This window comes from Dromaius novaehollandiae, chromosome 1 (genome assembly GCF_036370855.1).
Source record: "Dromaius novaehollandiae isolate bDroNov1 chromosome 1, bDroNov1.hap1, whole genome shotgun sequence".
Taxonomy (NCBI): Eukaryota; Metazoa; Chordata; class Aves; order Casuariiformes; family Dromaiidae; genus Dromaius; species Dromaius novaehollandiae.
The window spans coordinates 169822845-169842158 of record NC_088098.1 but is presented as its reverse complement, the minus strand read 5'-3'; the positions used below and the strand labels follow the sequence as shown (position 1 = coordinate 169842158).

At 36.6% G+C, this 19314-nt stretch overlaps 1 pseudogene; it reads left to right on the top strand.

The window, feature by feature from the left end:
* Window positions 1-15610: 15610 nt before the first annotated feature.
* LOC112995706 (tigger transposable element-derived protein 1-like) lies at window positions 15611-17412 on the top strand (annotated as a pseudogene).
* The last annotated feature ends 1902 nt before the right edge of the window (window positions 17413-19314 follow it).

Here is a 19314-nt window from a genome sequence, read left to right as displayed (position 1 = left end):
GTAGTAGGAACAAATATGTAGGAGGAAGCAGCTAGTGCCCTTTTGTCTGCATTATAGGTGATTTGAGGTTTTTAGCTTGGACTACATTCAGCTTGGTAACCTTCAACCAAATGTCCCCACCATACACACATTCTGAAGATGTCCAATATCATTATCAGTTTAACACTTACAGTAGGGATATCTGTGTTTATTCTAAACATCTATTCTTCACAATAATCTATACTTGGTCAAAATCATAATTCACTCCCATCATTTAAACTATGAAGCATTTTGTAAGTAAAACCCTTTTGTAAGAGGCTTTCATCTTCTTACCTAACACTGGTTTGATTAGAGGTTAGGACACATTTGGTGCATGCCTGGAGCAAAGCTCTTGACTTGATGTCCTCTGAAACAACTCTTGTTCATGCACACCAAGACTGCTCTGACAGCTGAATGAATTCACAGTGAGTGCAGATTATCAGCAGATTTGATTCCGGGTCTCATTGCTCCTTGAAACCAAAGCACTAATGTGGATACAGCCTTGGTTGGAATACCTTCAGTGCTCAACCATTTGGTCTTCCAAGTCTACCAGCCTCAAAAAAAGAACATGCTTTATCGAACTTTTTAGAATAATGTCCAAAGCTATAAAGGAATTTGAAAATGTTTAGTAAAATAAAGGAAAAGTTATGTCCTCTACTCCTTCAGTCTCTAGCAAAAAGGCAAAAGAGTACTAACTGCTTCTTTCTACATACTTGCTCTGTTACTCTGAATCCCTTGGTAATACAGACTAGCCAAGATACAATATCGTCAAAAAATTTTGACTCTCATCTATAAGAATTATGCATGGGTGCATTATACATATACATGATACTGTACATTGCATTAGCCACAAAATCTTAATTTTGTCCTTTTTACCAAGGTTCTTCACATCTGTCAAATTAGCAAATGTTTTTATTCATTTAAGATTTCATTCATTTAGACCAGTATTTAACATCCTAAAACTAGCATTTTGATTCACAGAAAAATAAACTGCATGTTAAAGTAACTTAATAGGTTAATAATAAACATTTGAGTGGTCCTAAATGACACTTTATCAGGGAAGACTATCTTCAATATAATTTTTACATATGCATTTGTGCATTTCTGTTCTAAACATTTAAGTTTATAAATCAGTATCTTTTCCTCTGTTTGCCATCACTTTTTAAGTCTTCTGCTAAAAACAGTATGCTCAAGGGAGATGGCAATGAAACTCTTAAAATATGAACCCTCCTGTTTTTGGAATCAGAGACAAAGACTATATCTGAATTGCAGGCACTGATGAAACTGTGCACAATATTGTCAGAGAAATTAAGTAGATGCAGGCAGGAAAAAAGTATTGCCACAGGAGTGTCCTTTAAAATCCTATAAACCAAAATTAACTTTAGCAACAGAGAGCTGCTTGTTCATGTACAAAGAAAACAAGGTAATGTTGGAGCAAAATCAGAAGAATTTGACTTATGTAAATCCATAGTACCTCAAGCTGGACATGAAGGCATAGCCAAATCCACAAAGAGATTGAAAAGAAGTGACTGATGATCACAAACAGAATCATATGAAATAATACTGAGATTTTACTTTACTCCAGATGCAGACCAGCCACGAACAACAAGGAGAATGCTTGCCTCAGAACTCAGTGAAAAGTCATCTAAGTTCTTTGTTGCAAATGCGTTCTCCAGGACTCTCCCTGACCATGACCAAAAATAAAGCACATAGTAGTTTTCTAAATATTTTTTAAATGGACAGAAACTTTTCCAATATGAGCCACAGGAGCAGCTCACACATTGGTGAAACAGGTGTCCTCCCATTGGAGTTGGCTTGAAAAACTGTAATTGGCTCAGAAAACACTTTATAGGATTCTTTTCTGTTAATGAAAAAGTTGTCAGATAACATTAGGAATAAAACAAAAATGACAGTCTTCAGGACTGATGGAAAGAATGAACAGCACCGTCAAACCAGGAGAGAAGAAATCTGTCTGTTAAATGGAATGGGCCTGAAGAGCCGCATTCTATTATTCCTAGTACCAGTGAGGGCTACTCATGATAGCACAGTAAATCACATACCTCTCAAAGTAGTAACAGGCAGGAAAATGAGAACGGCAGAATATTTGTTGTGGGGAAACTACTAATTCATCTGCTTGAAGGTATCACAGTGACTGTTTTTATGCAAAGATTGCAGGAACATACGTAACGACTCCATCTATTTGAAACAAAAGCATTAAAAAAAATCAAAAGGCTAAAACAAAATATACTTTGTTATGGAAGTGTTAGAAAATAATTGCAAATAAAAAGGTAAGGTGATATTTTGGATATGAGCAGCATATAGATTGTTTCCTGAGGGACTGGTCTTTACAATGCTTTTAGCTCCTTTTTCCCTCCTCCCAAGTTTTTCTGCATATAAAATGTTTTTCGAAAACAAAAAAGAAACATAAATAAACTGTGTTGTGTAACACAATGTTAGTTGCCTAGAGGTTATATATATATGTATGTACTTATATATATAGATAGAAACCTAGAGGTTATGTGTGTGTGTGTTTGTGTGTCTGTGTCTGTGTCTGTGTGTATACAAAAATAAAATAAAATAATACGACACAGTATGAGCTCAGTCTTATTTTCTGTATATATGTGCTTAATTTGTCAGAGAATACTGAAAATGTTCACTTAAAGCATGGTCAAGAAACAAGTACCTTCTCTTTGGTCAAAAGTAAATAATTCTGAACAATGTTAGTAGCTAAAACGAAAGCTACATTCTATTTCACCAGTATAGGTCTACAATGAAACAATCCTTTCAACTTATCAGTTTAAATAAAATGTGTGCTTAATGCATAAACAACTGTATTTGCTGTTTGTAAGAAAATTACAATTTCTTTGTGCCAGAATAAAGCCAAAGTGAAACCATTTTGTCTGTGGAGACTCCATCTTGCTTAAATGAGAAAATTGCACACTGTATTCTTTCTCTTTCTTAGTGCTCTCACTTAATCAGCAACCACAACAATTTTCAAACAAAGACATGCAGATTTGATCAGGCCCTTGATTACTGTTGATGGATACTGTAAATAGTTGTGACACAATGCAAAATGAGGGCATGATTGATACTGTAAACAAACAGGAGACATGACACCACAGATTCCAAATTTAGCCAGGAAAGAAACAATTGAGGAAGCAGAAGCCAGTTTTACCTGAATCCCCCCATGAGCAAGATATTTAAATACAATCAACTGGATAATAATATTGTATTTTAGAAGCAAAAAATGAATAAAATCTAAGCAAAGGTCAAATAGAAGGCCACAAAAAAGTAACAGAGTTCAAATATAAACAGCCTTACACAACAAGCACTACATGAATCATAAAGTGAGTCATAACACTGGCCAGTTCACATTAAGAACAACTTCACGTTTTTCGTACCTATGTTGTTAAAAGGATACTATGGTGCATTTGCTACCATTTGTACTTCAACATACTTTAATTAGGATAATTATCCAGAAATGGGAACTTATTCTCCTTCACATATATAGAAACAATAGAAACAAATGGTATAAATGCAGATTTTCCTTCTCACAGAATATTTGCTTTCTCAAATATTCCATTTCTTCTGGTCGAAGATTCTTTAGTAGCATCATTTACGAAGGTAAAGATTTCAGGCCCTTATTCACTCTTCAGAGCAATTCATCCTGGCTTTTAAACTCTCTGATTTCACCTTAACTGTGGATCATGTATGCTTTAAGTCCTGCCCCCCGCCCCCCGAATCCTCCAGATGGGGAGAGCTGTCAGTGCATAACACAGTTCCCACCCGTTTGGTTTTCCTTGTAATTGAATCTAAGGAGGGTACACTATAAGGTTGTGTCCAGTCTCAGGAGCCAAAAATCAGTCTGAGATTCCACAGTTTAGCCTCGAGGACTCACTTTTATTTTTCTTCTGCTCCTCTAGAACCACTCCTGTAGGAGGAATATTGTCATTGGGTATCCACAATACACTGAAATACCCCCTTCACTGAGGAAACAAATTTATACACATAAGCAGTGAGAAGACACAGGGACACATTACGGAGAAGATATGTCCTTTTTTAACACGTTCTTCCATTTCCTGAAGCAATGTGGGAGTTTCTACAAGAAGAAGAAATCTCTTGAGACCATGGAAAAAAGTTGATATTCTACTCCATTCAACTTCCATTTCTTTATTTTGGGGGTCACAACAGAGAGGTGAGCAGTGGGCCAAGAAACAGATGTTTACAATGGATCTTGGGGAGTGAAAGAAGTTATACCATAGTAAGTCATTACCAAATGACTTTCAGGAAGTTATGTTCCATCTTGCTAGTGTCCTGATAGACGAAGGAAAAGATATTTCATTTCCTCCCCCTTTATCATGAGAGTAGTTATGTTTTGAAACTTTTTATGTTTCATCACTTTTGCTCTGCATTCTTGTTTTCTTTCTTTTTCCCTTGTGCCCTTATATTTGGGAGTACTTCTGACATACATTGTCACAGGTTTCATGAGGATTTGCTCTTCTAAGATTAATTAGCTTCTCCATTTTATATTTTATTAAACCAAGAGTCCAAAAATGGAAGTTGCTTAAATGGTTGGAAATTATTTAACTCTGTATTAATGGCTTGACTGGCTTCCCCGTTTCTTTTTTTAATTCAAGAAAAAACAATTCAGAGTTCTGATCAGTATATTTTCCTCGTATTATACACCTTTAAAGAAAAGTATAATTCCACTCCACTGGAGCAACATTTTTTCCATAGATTTTCAACAGAACCAGAATATATATCTCCTAGAATGGCTGGACAGGATGATGAGTAGTGCTGTATGAAGTGCTAATGAACAGCAAGCATAAAAAGGAAATTGGCAGTCAGTGAAAATGACAAAAAGAGTATTTATAAAAAAAAAAAAGCAGCACTGATGTTTGTTCTCAGATTTTTTGAATGTGCCTAACTCTAGGGCTCTATCCACATTATTACTCCCATTGCCTCCTCTTCAGCCACATTTTGCCTCTGAAATGGAGTGAATTGTGCCTACGCAGTCCTCTCTTTCCACATGTCACAAGAAAAGAAATCCTGTCTGGACAAGATTTTTACTGTGCTCAAACAGATCAGAAACAAGCAGACCAGCCCTTTCAGGATTTGTATCTCAAGGTATCCTGGCAGGGTAGGTCACAAGGCCAAACCCATGAAATCTGCTCCATGAGTTTCAAAACAAATGCCTGAGAGGATTAGAAAAATCTAAACCTCAATTTAAAACAACAAGAACAACCCCAAATAATAAAAAAAAAAAAACAAGAAAATAAAATTCATAGACACAGAAGACATTTTACAGAGTAACTTAATGGCCCGATGGTGGATAACATATATAGCAACACAAGACAAAACACAATGAAATAAAGTATTAAGACAAAGACCACACAAAAATGAGAACTCAGTTGTAATCTAGCTATGAGGTAAGAACTCAGCTGCAGCAGCAATTTAAAATTGCCATGCATCCCACTGGATATGGTGTAGTGCTCTGACTCTTGTGATACAGATAAGTCACAGTGATTGAACCAGAAAATAAAGCCAGTGAGATAAAAGCTGGACTGATACAGGACTTCTTTGCTCTTGTGTTTGTTCTATTACTTGTTTTATACTGTTCTTACCTTCTTAGGAAAATTCAAGTCAATTTAAAGTAACTCCTGTATTAAGTCCAGCTATCTTACAGAAATTATGAGATTGCTCAGAGAAGTAGGTACTGCTCAATGTGAACTTACCATAATGTGTTAACATGAATCTACTTCTATCTTAGCAGAGTTATAGTACAGTGCTAAAAAGTTAATGGTGAAAGTATAATCATAAGCAAAATCCACTAACATTTGTTTAAAGCACAGTCTAGGAAAATAAAGAACCAATGGATTCCTAAGCTCTTACATAAACCAATATAACTAAGCTTACATTCAGCAATAAATCACATGTTGTACAGGGATCCCGCCCCCCGCCCCCTGCCCCCCCCCCCCCGCCATACTGACAAACACAGCCATCCATTATCATCTTGCTAGGATGAACGCTGAAGCTAAAAGTGAAAACAAACACACAAACCCTCTAGTAAGGATAGTCAAGGAAAACACTTTGTATCTGTTGACAGAGAATCAAAATCACAGTTTTGCAGGAGAAAAAAGATCTCATGTGGAGAAAATCAAACAGAACCTCATTCAGTCATTGAGGGATAAAAAAGGGTCAGTAGTGACTTTATAGCAAAAAAAAGCCCTCAAAATAGGTATCGGTTTAATCACTTATTAGAAGAACATTGTAATTCACTATGTGCCGCATACAACAAAATTGCACAAATGGTCTTTAAGGAAAGGTCTTATTTTATACAGAGGGAATCAACTTTATACAAAGATTGCTATATCCTGCTACAGAAAACAAGTCAAGGTAATTTTGCAGTGTAACCAATGTAGACTCTAGAATAACGAGTCTACACGTATCTATTTCTGTATATGAGCTATCATAGAGTCTGTAGCTTTGTAAATGTGTTCAGTGTGTAAAATGAGGGTGTGCAGTGCACATAAGGGGTTAAATTGTTATTCTGAAAAAACCCAAAAATTTAAAAAGTATCAGGATTGTTTTTTTTTTTTTTTGCCATGGTAATATTTCAACTTTATAATCCCTACTTCAGAAGCAGATAGAGGACTGGACTAAAACCAAGGTCTATTTCCTTCACTTTTTTTTAAAATATAGAGGAGGAAAAAGAACCAGAGAAGACTATTCCTTTCTGTTAGCAGATTTCTTGATTAAAGATACTCACTTGGCCTTGCAAAACAAATTGGCTTCTATCTTACAACATGTCAAAGCTGTCTTTTAGCTCAAAAGCAATCTTATTGGGCATTAAAGATGCTTTAAAAAAATGTTACATGTTCCATCTGTGGTTTTGATTTGCTCTCTTCTAGAAAAATCTGTTATCACTTTAATTTAGAATGCTTCCTTGTAATCCCATCACAAAATATTCACAAAGAAGAGTTCTGTATGCCATTTAATTTATGCACACACATACACACACACACATTTTCTATGCTTTATTATATCGACAAAATATAAGCAAACGTTAATTTTAGGAACTATTTCCCCCACATTTTAGGGCCAGAAGTTGCTATGTATGTGATTTTGTAAGTCTCCTGAACAAGTCATTAACTTTCTATTCAACATTCAGCAATCATCAGATTAGGGAAAGGTTGCAAATCTTGTAGTGAAAAATGATTTTTTTGTGTTTTGAAGCTGAATTATTTTTATTGAAACTTTGAATGACAAGAATCAAAATTATCTTCAAGCAGAGAACATGCGAGTTTTCCCAAAACAAATTTTTGGAAAATCACAAATACTGAACATGTGGAGTTAGAATTGTATTGCAAATTTGAAATGTGATTTTTTTGTCATGGACAATTGAGTCCCACTCATTTCTGTATCAGCTTTTCTTTTTACAGTAAAATATATGTCTTCCATGTCATCAGGATGAATTCCACCTAGACTTTGACAGGTAAAATTAGTTCTTTCCCAACTAATACATTACAATACAAAAAAATACTTTTTTGACCAAACTGTGCTTTCAGCTACACCCTTGCACTTGCAGTTTAGGACACAAATTAGAGACAAATCAGTTGCAAAAGTGTATGGATAGACATAGTTTGGTTTGATAAACCTCTGTTACTGGTTTATTTTCAAAATGCAAAACAAACAAACACACAAAACTATTTAAATTGAGTGTCAGGTCCCTGGTTCAATTAGCCAAAATAGCTGTCAAAAAAGAGGTAAAAACTTCTGCTCCAATGTGCAGTTTGTCAATCACATGATTTGAAGAAGGGATTTCATCCATTATCTTTTAAGTTCATATCTGGAGATGGGAACCAAAGACACTAGAATATGGGAATTAATTTTAACCATAGTAAATGGTATGACAGCTTTTCATCTGTCTCTGGGTAGGGTCCCATTTTAATGTCGATTCCTAGCATTTCTAGGCATGCTAAACTTGTGTCGCAAACTAGGTAGACCTTTGGTGGAACTGACAACCTGTGACAATGAAGAACAGCCTACCTAGACTGCATGCATACCCAAGACACATTGCATATAGTCTGCTCAGGTACTTTTGAAACAGTCTCCTCTGCATGCCTGTCCTGTGGTTGAGTCTGTCCATCTTTGCTGGTTTATGTTAATCCAGTGTAAACTCAGGTGTTGCAAGGGTATATCCAAAGATAAGTTGGGAGCTGGAATACTGAAATCTTTTTTTTTTTTTTTTTTCCTGGTGCCCAGCTCCTGGAATGCTGTTCATATCCTTCAATCAGGCAACAAACTAGACAGCTTACTTAGGAACATTAATATCATCTTATATATCCAGAACATACCTCTCGTCACGAGCTTAAGTACCTAAATCTTAAACAGTTTGAAGTAGGCGCCATTCTAACCACCTTATACAATGGATTTATTAAAAAAAGCAGTCATCAAGGATGTGGAAGACCTGGGTGTCACATCTACTGCAGCATGAATCATTCAAATTCCTATTTCTTAGCTTTAGGTGATCACGCGGACTTTCAGAACATAGGTGTCAAAGTTCAGTATCTATTTTTAATACCGGCATTTTGTCACATTATAATGAGGAAGAAAGTTAATAAAACACAAAGTCAAAAGAACTTTGTGATCATTTTCCCAGCAGTGAAAAATGTGGGGTTCCAGCTCCAATGACATTTGTAGAGGACATTTAGCAAGAACTGACTAAAATACGAAGAGAAACTGAAAAAGGGGAGTGGAACCCACTAATCTCACCAATGGGTGAGCTGACCTCACAGAGTAACAATCTCTTTTTAGGGCCAAAGAATACTTTCAGCAAAGTGACACACCTGCAACATAGCAAAATGAAATGGTCACCCCATGGGTAGCAACAGATTTTAGGCATATTAGGAAACATGAAAACATGGGTATTTGAACATTTTAATGTGGAAGTTTGAAGATTCTAATCTGCTCAAGTCCTTTTTCAGGTATCCTACCTGTGCAGTTGTATTTGGACTCAGATTCTCTGGCTACACCCATATTTTAAGGTTTGAAGGCAAATCTGAGTGTAAAATATCTCTTGCCATAGTGAGTTATGTCTGTTCTACCTGCAAGAGAAAGACTGAAGCTTGAAACAGCATGCACAGCGAATCTGGGTTTCCCTGCCCATTAGGCCAGCTGGCTCACTAAAGATTCATGTTATAGTGGTGATAGACAACATGATTTGAGGATAAATCCTGAAGAGAACATGTGGCCTTCAAGCACTATCACACTGTGTATGTACCTTTGGAAGATACATCATTAAGAACAGAGGTATGTCTTTCCATATTTTGGGTTGGCAGAGTTTCAGAAGTAAAATAATCTATTCTCATTTGTGCTAAAGCTCCGACACCATTATGTCAGTCTTTTCTATGCACAGTACCATATCCTAAGCCAGTATAAATTAAGATAATTACTTTAACTTCAATAGAACTGTAATAGCCTATTCTCTATACTCCTTGTTTAGAATAATCTTAATTCAATTTTTCAATTTTCCTTTCACGCTCTCGTGATTTCTTCATTTGTACTTATTCAATGGATTTTTTTTTTCTTTTACTCAAGTGTCATTTTGAAAGGAGGAGCCAGTGTGGCTTTGGCATCCTATCTGTAACACCTTTGGCTGGGATTTTTGAGTCTAATTTGTAGTATTCTACTGAGAAGTAATAGGAGTTCTGACTGGGCTGTGTAAGAGCTGGAATCCTGAATAAAACGGCCACCGTGTATATGCAGTTTAACAGTATACCACGAATTCCATGAGTTCAACGTGCTGATGCGTCAGGGTTATATTGAGTATACTGTACATGCTGAGTGAAAGTGGTTTGTTCAGGCATACTAACTCTGATGCCCTTTAGACGTGTTGCATGACCTGCATAATAGGCTTGCCAATGTCCTCCAGAATGCTTTACAATTACAGCACATCCTCTATTTCAGCCTCACTGTTCAGGGAGTTGTGTGGCACGTGCATGAATAGCATGCACATTCAATCATCACAGAGTTTTGCAGACAGAAATACCAAAGCTTCAGGTGTACATTCTTGTGACTCAGTTGCAATCACTCATAACCCTTTCCCACCTTGTGGTTTGAGGATGTTCCTGCCCTTGACTTCACCTCTTATGAGATAAGATTCCAATTTAATCTCTTCAATTCATTCTTCACACACTAGAAGTTCACTTCTTTTAATTACTATTATAGCAACAAATCCATTCTTTTTCTGTTCAGCAGTAATTGGTCTCTATTACATTACAATTTTTCACTGCCTAATCCACCTGTTTTATTAGAATACAGCAAACCAATTTAACATCCCTTCAGTGGAACAGATTCAATAGCAAGAAAAAGTATTTTCAGTGCTGGAAGCTCAAGTTTAAGATTTAGACATAAAAATACCAGAGCTGGGCACCTCCCTCATCCACTAAAATGATAAAGCTGCATTTAAAGTTAAGGAACTGCATACACGACAGATTGTTGCTATGGTAGTAATACTGGTCTTTCTCATCAAATCTTTCCGTTGTGTGCTGGGCTGCATTTTGTTTGCAGTTTCTTCTATTCCTTTGTCATTTCTTGGCATTATGTCACAGTGAGAAAGAATTTTAATCAAGATTTTCAACTGAATGAAAGAGGGATGCATGGATATTTTATTATAATTGTCTTAGCAGTTGTATTGACAATGAGAAGTTCTAGCTGCCTGTTCCTAGTCACATACAATTAGTTCCTATACAGTACAATTACATAGTACACCAAGGGATTTCTCAGTTCTCCTAACATTTTATTTTGCTAAGACCCCCAAAATCTTTCTAGTTCCCAAAATAAGCCCAAACTGCTAAGCCTGTGCAATCACAATTCAATGCAAACCACAAATACAGATCAGGAAGCTAGGACAGCTATTGCAGAAGGATGCCTTCACAGACACCATCTTCCTATCGCTTTTCCCTTCTCCTTCTATCCCTTGTGAGTACAGAAGCACCTTTCTAAGGCATTGGCTCACATGCAGTTTGAGTATACCTACCTTTAGGGCTATGGTTTAGGTGTATACCCTCACTGAGTGTTCTTCTGGGATGAGCATCGGTGTCCACGATCAGGTTATCATAGGTGTACTACAGATCACAACAGCCCTGCCCAGGTGCATGCCTTTGAGGCACAAGGATTATTGTAAAACCACACCAAAACATGAATTCTCCCCTTCAAAGAGTTGATCATCATGATCTTCAGCAATCAAACAAAATCATGGAATTTGAGAGAAGTAATTTTTATTCAATATTTTCATTGAGGCTGATAAGCATGGCATAAAATGAGCATTTGTAATATCTAACAACTACTACTTAGATACCTAAAGATACACTCCCTCAAATTATCTTTCCTACTGTAAACAGAATGATATCAAACAATAGTAATATTCAAAACTAAACACATCAAAGAAACATACCAACTTTTCTGACATGTTGACTGACAAAGCTTCTCTTAGGCTATAGCTACATAAGTATTTACAGGTCTATCTGACTGGCCATAAGCCAGTGATAATCAAAAAACCCTGACACTGAACAAATTAACATACCCAGCCTCAAGTCGAGTCTCATGTTAACCATGAATATGCCTCTTCCATTTCTGGGGTGGTTCGGAGCTGAAACACAAGCAAAGCAAAGCAATATTTACCTGCAAAAGACTACACTAATATAGTTTAGGAAATCAGCATGACTTTTATATGTGGCAGTATAATAATTTGTTCTGGTTTGTTTACCTCCCAAAGCTTAGCTGACATAGGCTGCTGTAATTATTGCCTTCGAAGAAATTCTAAAATAAAGTGGTCTTCCGTAGACAACCTCTCCCTCTCTGCTGTTCTTGGACAAGTCATTCTCTCTCTGCTCCCTCTCTAATTTTTTTTTTTCAAGTTGTAATCAAAATCTGATCTCTTGGCAGGGATTCAGAATTAAAAACTTGTTTTTCTTTATCCCTGTTTCAGTCATACTGTTCTATGCTTTCACCTTCATTTATGCTTTCCACTTTTTATGCATCTTCTGTTTAAACTGTCTCTTTCTTTCAAGTTCCATTTTAAGTATGTTCAGTATCCTTGTACCTTCAAGAGCTGTAATGATAGCTCCATGAAGCATTATGGTGATGCTCCTCAGTTAACTTAAACCTCTAAAACATCTAAATCATCAAGTTTTGCTACAAATGCTTTTAATTTTCTTTTTTGCCAATGCTTCTGGATTTGGGGTGAATTGCTTTTTAAATCTTCTTGTTATCTTCCAGATTTTATGTAACATGGAGCATGTTGCTTCTCCTTTCTTTCATACTTAACGTTTCTTAGTTTGCGTTCAGTAATCGCTCAGAGCTAAATAAATCTGACAGAAGGATATTTCCTTCACTTTCTCAGGATTTACGCCCAGCTACAATTACCTGGGAGTACTAACCTCTTGGTTTCCTGTTAATTTAAAGCCTGGTAAAAGTCAATAAATTATTAAATTAAATAAATTACTGGTTGTCTATGGGTCTGGCTGAGCAGTACTGTGTAATTTGAGCACTGTTCAACGTTACTACTGCTTTTAACTAACTTCTTCTCCAATCTTATTTTACAAAAGCTGTCTCCCTTCATATCTGACCAAACTCTCGTCTTACAGAGATGGCATGACAATTAAAACATTCATTTATTTTAACCGTGATTAATAAATTGTTCATACTGACACTACTTTTCATAGCTTCCATGTGACCCCAATTTGTTTCACTCAGGACATTTACCACAACATTCCTGCAAAGAAACAAGCTGCATGACTGCATATGAAGATAAATAATTCTTTCCATCTATTCCAGACACAAAATGTGGATTACATAGAAAAATCTTTTTTCATTCATAAATAATATTTTCAGTTTGTTTCCATTCTTTTTTCATGCCAATGTGTTTATTTTGTTTAAAACCTTTTTATAGGACAGCTGTCTGCTACCTCTAACTTAGGATGAGGAAATGTCAAAAATTCATTCAGTTTATTCATTCTGTAACAATGGTGACGCATATTTTTGTGAATTAATTATTACCCTAAAGACACTTAAAGTGGGTACCATTTACTCTGTTCTGTTCTTCTTTAAACACTCTCCATGCATTTTTGAGTCATACTATATTATTCATATGACAGGAAAGGCACTTTTTGCCATTTCTTCCCTCCAAATTACTGTTTTTCTTTATGAGTATTTTTAAACATACATAGAATGTTAGCCCTCTTGGGTGTATGAATTTCAAAAAAATCTCATTGAGTTGTATACTTCTGATACTACATAGTGAAAAAGTACAAATTAAAAAGTGTCATATTTTTATTTAGCATTCTTTAAAGCGAGTAATATAATAATTTCTGTATGGGAAACAGAGCATTTTTTGTCTCTCTCTCCTCACTATGAAACCATTAACACAACTGCAACAAGAAGGTTGAATTATTGATTTATAGTTCATGAACATCATCAATTATAAAACCAAGTTTAAATTTGGACAGTGAGAAGATATGGATGTTTAAAATATAATTACTTTCAGTTTATGTCATTTTAGACAAATTATTACATTTTTTGCTAGAATGAAAATGCAAAACAGTCATATTTGTCAAATATTTTGTTGATTTCAATAACTGTGTAAACTGAAAACAAGAGTAAGTTTCATGTAAAGTTTGCTTTCCTTTCCTCTAGCTCTTTGAAACAAACTTTTAAAAATAAGTACATTTTTCAAGTTTGTTGTTTTTGTCATTTTTACTTTTATTCCAACTATTTTTCTGAAAATGCTTAATGCTTCAGCATCGTGACAGAATACATACACATCTACACAGCCTTTGTTAATGCCCTTGGGCAATGACTCACTTTTCCTTGTAGTTTATCTGCAGCAATCTTTAAGAATGTTATTGAAGACTTCTAGTGCCTTTCGATGAAGAATTTAAATATACTTAAAGTAACTAATTTGGATTTTGTTGACTCATTTATCTGTAAGAACTGCAGACTTCTTATCTGTTAAAATCAATACTAAAGTACCTTCTAAATCTCTGAAGCACTTCTTCTATCGTACATAATATAAATTAGTATGAAGGGCTGATTCAAACACATTCCATGTTACATAACAGAATGTACTCACTTCCCACATAACTCTACATAGCCATTTACTCTTCCCATTGTAAATACTAGATTTGATTATAGCCTTAGTATACTTTAGAATCAGGCTCACAGTCTTCAATCTTTTATGAATCTCTTACAGAGCTTAATAGTCCTTAATTTTTTTTTTCAATTTTAAAATCTTTTCTCCTTGCTCAACCAATAGTTAGATGAAAGCAGATTTCCAAAAGCACAATCAGGAATGGGAATTTTAAGGCTGGAAGGGACTCCAGTGATCCCCTAGTTTAATGTTTCACTGTATGGACTGAGTATCATGAACTCACTTCCATATCAAATCTACATCTCTAACAGGAGTGACTAGGATTTGTTTGGCCAGATACCACCATCACAGAATAGAAATTATGCTGTAAAAGCAGCTTTAAGTGGGGTATTATGTCACATATACAGGCAAGTTAAAGGATGCTTTCAGCCCCAGATTTTCCTCATAACTAGGCAGCACCAGCTGCAGCTCCTGATTCTTTAGTGTGTCATGATCAGGAAATATCAGATCCCTTTCTTCTTCTTTTATTGCTGTATCAGAGAAGCAATATGCACATATCTTGGACTGTGACCAAGTCATTTCTTACCCTCTGTTTCGATAAATTACATAAGCTGAAATACACTTGCTTCCCACTAGAAAGAATGTTTTCCAAATCTCAGATCAGTCACACATATAAATCTTTCACATTGATCCATTCTTTTAATGGTCTTTGTGGTGAATGGTCTGGTTCCTTTCTTTCAGAATGTTTACTATTCATCCAGTTAATGTTGAAATATAAAATACTTTCCATCAACATGACCACATTTTTTTTCTGCAGAATAAATGTATTTTCCGTATACTCAATTGTATCTGTATTATTAATGCTTTTTCTCTTCCATTCTTACCTAATACCTAATCTATATGAAGACTTCATTTCCTCTGAATACATAGTAAGAAATTTATGATTATTGACTATACTGGCTACTTTTTTATTGACATTTTTGCTATGCTTAACTATAATTTAAATTAAGTTGAACTACAGGCACACCTCGTTTCATTGCGCTCTGCTTTATTGTGCTTCACAGACATTGTGGTCTTTACAAATTGAAGGTTTGTGGCAACCCTGCGTTGAGCAAGTCTGTTGGCGCCATCTTTCCAACAGCAGGTGCTCACTTCCTCTCTGGGTCACATTTTGATAATTCTCACAATATTTCAAAGTTTTTCATTATTACTGTATCTGTTATGGTGATCTGTGATCAGTGATCTTTGATGTTATCATTGCAATTGTTTTGGGGCGCCACCAACTGTGCCCATATAAGATGGCGAACTTGACTGATAAATGTTGTGTGTGTTCTGACTGTTCCACCGACTGGCCGTTCCCCCGTCTCTCTCCCTCTCTTCAGGCCTCTCTATACCCTGAGACACAACAATATTGAAATTAGGCCAATTAATAAGTTTACAATGGCCTCTAAGTGTTCAAGTGAAAGGAAGAGTTGCACATCTCTCACGTTAAATGAAAAGCTAGAAACGACTGAGCTTAGTGAGGAAGGCATGTTGAAAGCCAAGATAGGCTGAAAGCTAGGCCTCTTGCACCAAACAGCCAGGTTATGAATGCAAAGGAAAAGTTCTTGAAGGAAATTAAAAGTGCTACTCCAGTGAACACATGAATGATGAGAAAGTGAAACAGCCTTATTGCTGTTATGGAAAAAGTTTTAGTGGTCTGGATAGAAGATCAAACCAGCCACAACATTCCCTTAAGCCAAAGCCTAATCCAGAGCAAGGCCTGAACTCTCTTCAACTCTACAAAGGCTGAGAGAGGTGAGGAAGCTGCAGAAGAAAAGTCTGAAGCTAGCAGAGGTTGGTTCATGAGGCTTAAGGAAAGAAGCCGTCTCCATAACATAAAAGTGCAAGATGAAGCAGCAAGGGCTGATGTAGAAGGTGCTGCAAGTTATCCAGAAGATCTAGCTAAGATAATTGATGAAGGTGGCTACATTAAACGAGAGATTTTCAATGTAGACAAAACAGCCTTATATTGGAAGAAGATGCCATCTACGACTTTCATAGCTAGAGAGGAAAAGTCAATGCCTGGCGCAAAGCTTCAAAGACAGGCTGACTCTCTTGTTAGGGACTAATGCAGCTGGTGACTTTAAGTTGAAGCCAATGCTCATTTACCCTTCTGAAAATCCTAGGGCCCTTCACAGTGATGCTAAATCTACTCTGCCTGTGCTCTATAAATGGAATGACAAAGCCTGGATGACAGCACATCTGTTTACAACATGGTTTACCAAACATTTTAAGCCCACTGTTAGACCTACTGCTCAGAAAAAAAGATTCCTTTCCAAATATTACTGCTCATTGACAATGCACCTGGTCACCCACAAGCTCTGATGGAGATGTACAATGAGACTAATGTTTTCATGCCTGCTAACACAACATCTGTTCTGCAGCCCATGGATCAAGGAGTAATTTCGACTTTCAAGTCTTATTATTTAAGAAATACATTTTGTAAGGCTACAGCTGCCATAGATAGTGATTTCTCTGATGGATCTCGGCAAAGTAAATTGAAAACCTTCTGAAAAGGATTCACCGTTCTAGATGCCATTAAGAACATACATGACTCATGGGTGGAGGTCAAAATATCAACATTAACAGGAGTTTGGAAGAAGCTGATTCCAACCCTCATGGATAACTTTGAGAGGTTCAAGACTTCAGTGGAGGAAATAACTGCAGATGTGGTGGAAATAGCAAGAGAACTAGAATTAGAAGTGGAGCCTGAAGATGTGACTGAATTGCTTCAATCTCATGATAAAACTTTAATAGATGAGGAGTTGCTTCTTATGGATGAGCAAAGAATGTGGTTTCTTGAGATGAAATCTACAAAGAAAGTGGTTTCTTGAGATGAAATCTACTCCCAGTGAAGATGCTCTGAACATTATTGAAATGACAACAAAGGATTTAGAATATCACATGAACTTCATTGATAAAGCAGTTGCAGGGTTTGATAGGATTGACTCCAATTTTGAAAGAAGTTCTATTGTGGGTAAAATGCTATCAAACAGCATCACATGCTACAGAGAAATCCTTCGTGAAAGGAAGAGTGAATCGATGCGGCAGACTCCATTGTTGTCGTATTTTAAGAAACTGCCACAGCACCCCAGCCTTCAGCAACCACCACTCTGAGCAGTCAGCAGCTATCAACATCGAGGCAAGACCCTCCATCAGCAAAACGATTACGACTCACTGAAGGCTCAGATGATGGTTAGCGTTTTTTAGCAATAAAGTATTTTTTAATTAAGGTTTTTTAGACATAATGTTATTGCACACTTAATAGACTACCTCAGAGTGTAAACATAACTTTTATATGCATTGGAAAACCAAAAAATTCATGTGACTCACTTTACTGCAATATTCGCTTTATTGCGGTGGTCTGGAACCGAACCCGCAATATCTTCGAGGTATGTCTGTATTAAAAACTTAAACTACCGAACTATGGAATCATTAAAAAAAAAACAGTTTGAAAGGCACTGCTGGAGGTCATCCGGTTGAACCTCCTGCTTAAACCATGGCTAACTTTAATGTTTAGATCAGATTGCTCAGGGTCTTATCTAGTCATATTTTTAGTATCTTCAAAGATGGAGGTTCCACATCATCTATGGACAAACTCTTCCAGCACTGTTTCAGTGCTTTCCAGTTGCATTATGATTTTTTTCCCTGGTATCTAATCAGAATCTCCCTTCATGCTGCTTGTGACTAATGCCTCTTGACCTTTCACTGCACACCAAGATTATGACACTCTTTTCTCTATAGCCCTTCATTAGGTAGTAGCAGACTGCTGTCAAACTAGCCTTCTCTTCTTCAGGCTGCCCAGCCACCCCTCACAGATGCTTCATCCATCTCAGTGGCTCTTCACTGTACTCTCTCCAGTTTGTCAGTACCTTTGAGGTCCAAAACTGGACACAAAACTCCAGACGCAGTCTCACAAGCACTAAATGAATCCTACCAAAACCCGCAGGCACACACTTCTTGCTCTGCTTTGTTCTGTTTTCAACAGATGTTTTGCAGCTCAGCTTCACACCTTACATATTTTATTCATCTTCTCTTGAAAAGCAGCCTGCATATTTTTCAGTCTTTCTTGTTACCATTCTGTAAGAATAGTAACACCTGGAAACAGCACTGTTATGAACATATAAGCTTGATCAAATGGATCTTGCTGAGATTTGTTACCAAGGAGAGGACTGAAATAAAATAAGCTGGAAGAATGCTGCTCTCACTGGGTAAATGTTTTATCTAACTGTTTATAAAAACAGGAAATTTCATTGCCCCTTCATTGCAAACATGCTGCTCAAGAGGCACTGTTTGCAGAAAATAACAATGGGGCAAAGACCTGAGAGACATCAAAGAAAAGGACTCTCTGCTGGTAGACCATTACTTTAAATGAAATACTGCATTTTGACCATATGGTTTTATGCAAACAATTTTTTGGAGAAAAAAAAAGTGAATTAAAGCCAACTGAGAAAGTGATGTGGACTCAAATCTGAAATCACTCTCTGATTCTTCAAATCCTTTTTTCCTAACAGCTTAGGTTTAACAGCAAGGTCTCCTGAACGGGGAGTTACAGCAACATTCCCTCTCAGATAGCTGTAGTTCAGAAGGTAAATATTAAGCCCGTGAAATTCTTTGAAAGAACTCTTCTCTGCACTTGCCTTCATGAGAAGGGCATGGGCTGTCAGCATTAAGCCCGTTGCAGGTTGTACTGTCCCCTCATCTCAAATGGGACACGAGCCACAATTGGGAACGTGTCTGCCTACCGTCTCCACTGATCCTGCCTCTGCAATTAGCTCGGGCGAAACGAGCTTGGTCCTATCTGTGCCTCATCCTCACCCAAAGACTGTATGAAAGGTAGATGATACACTGTAAAATCATACTAATATATGTAAAGGAAAAAAATGGCCTTTAGCATCATTGTAACAGTCATCAGGCAAAGTTTATATTGCTCCTATGTCATTGTTTATTCTCCCACCCCTGCTGCCTTCCAACAGAGGCCATCATTGGTCAAAAATAGACATGGTTGACAGGGATGGAAATTTTAGAGAGTCCAGTGTTAATTCTCAGAAGTACATTCTCTATATAAGCTGTGTGTGTTGATGCACAAACACACATTAGAG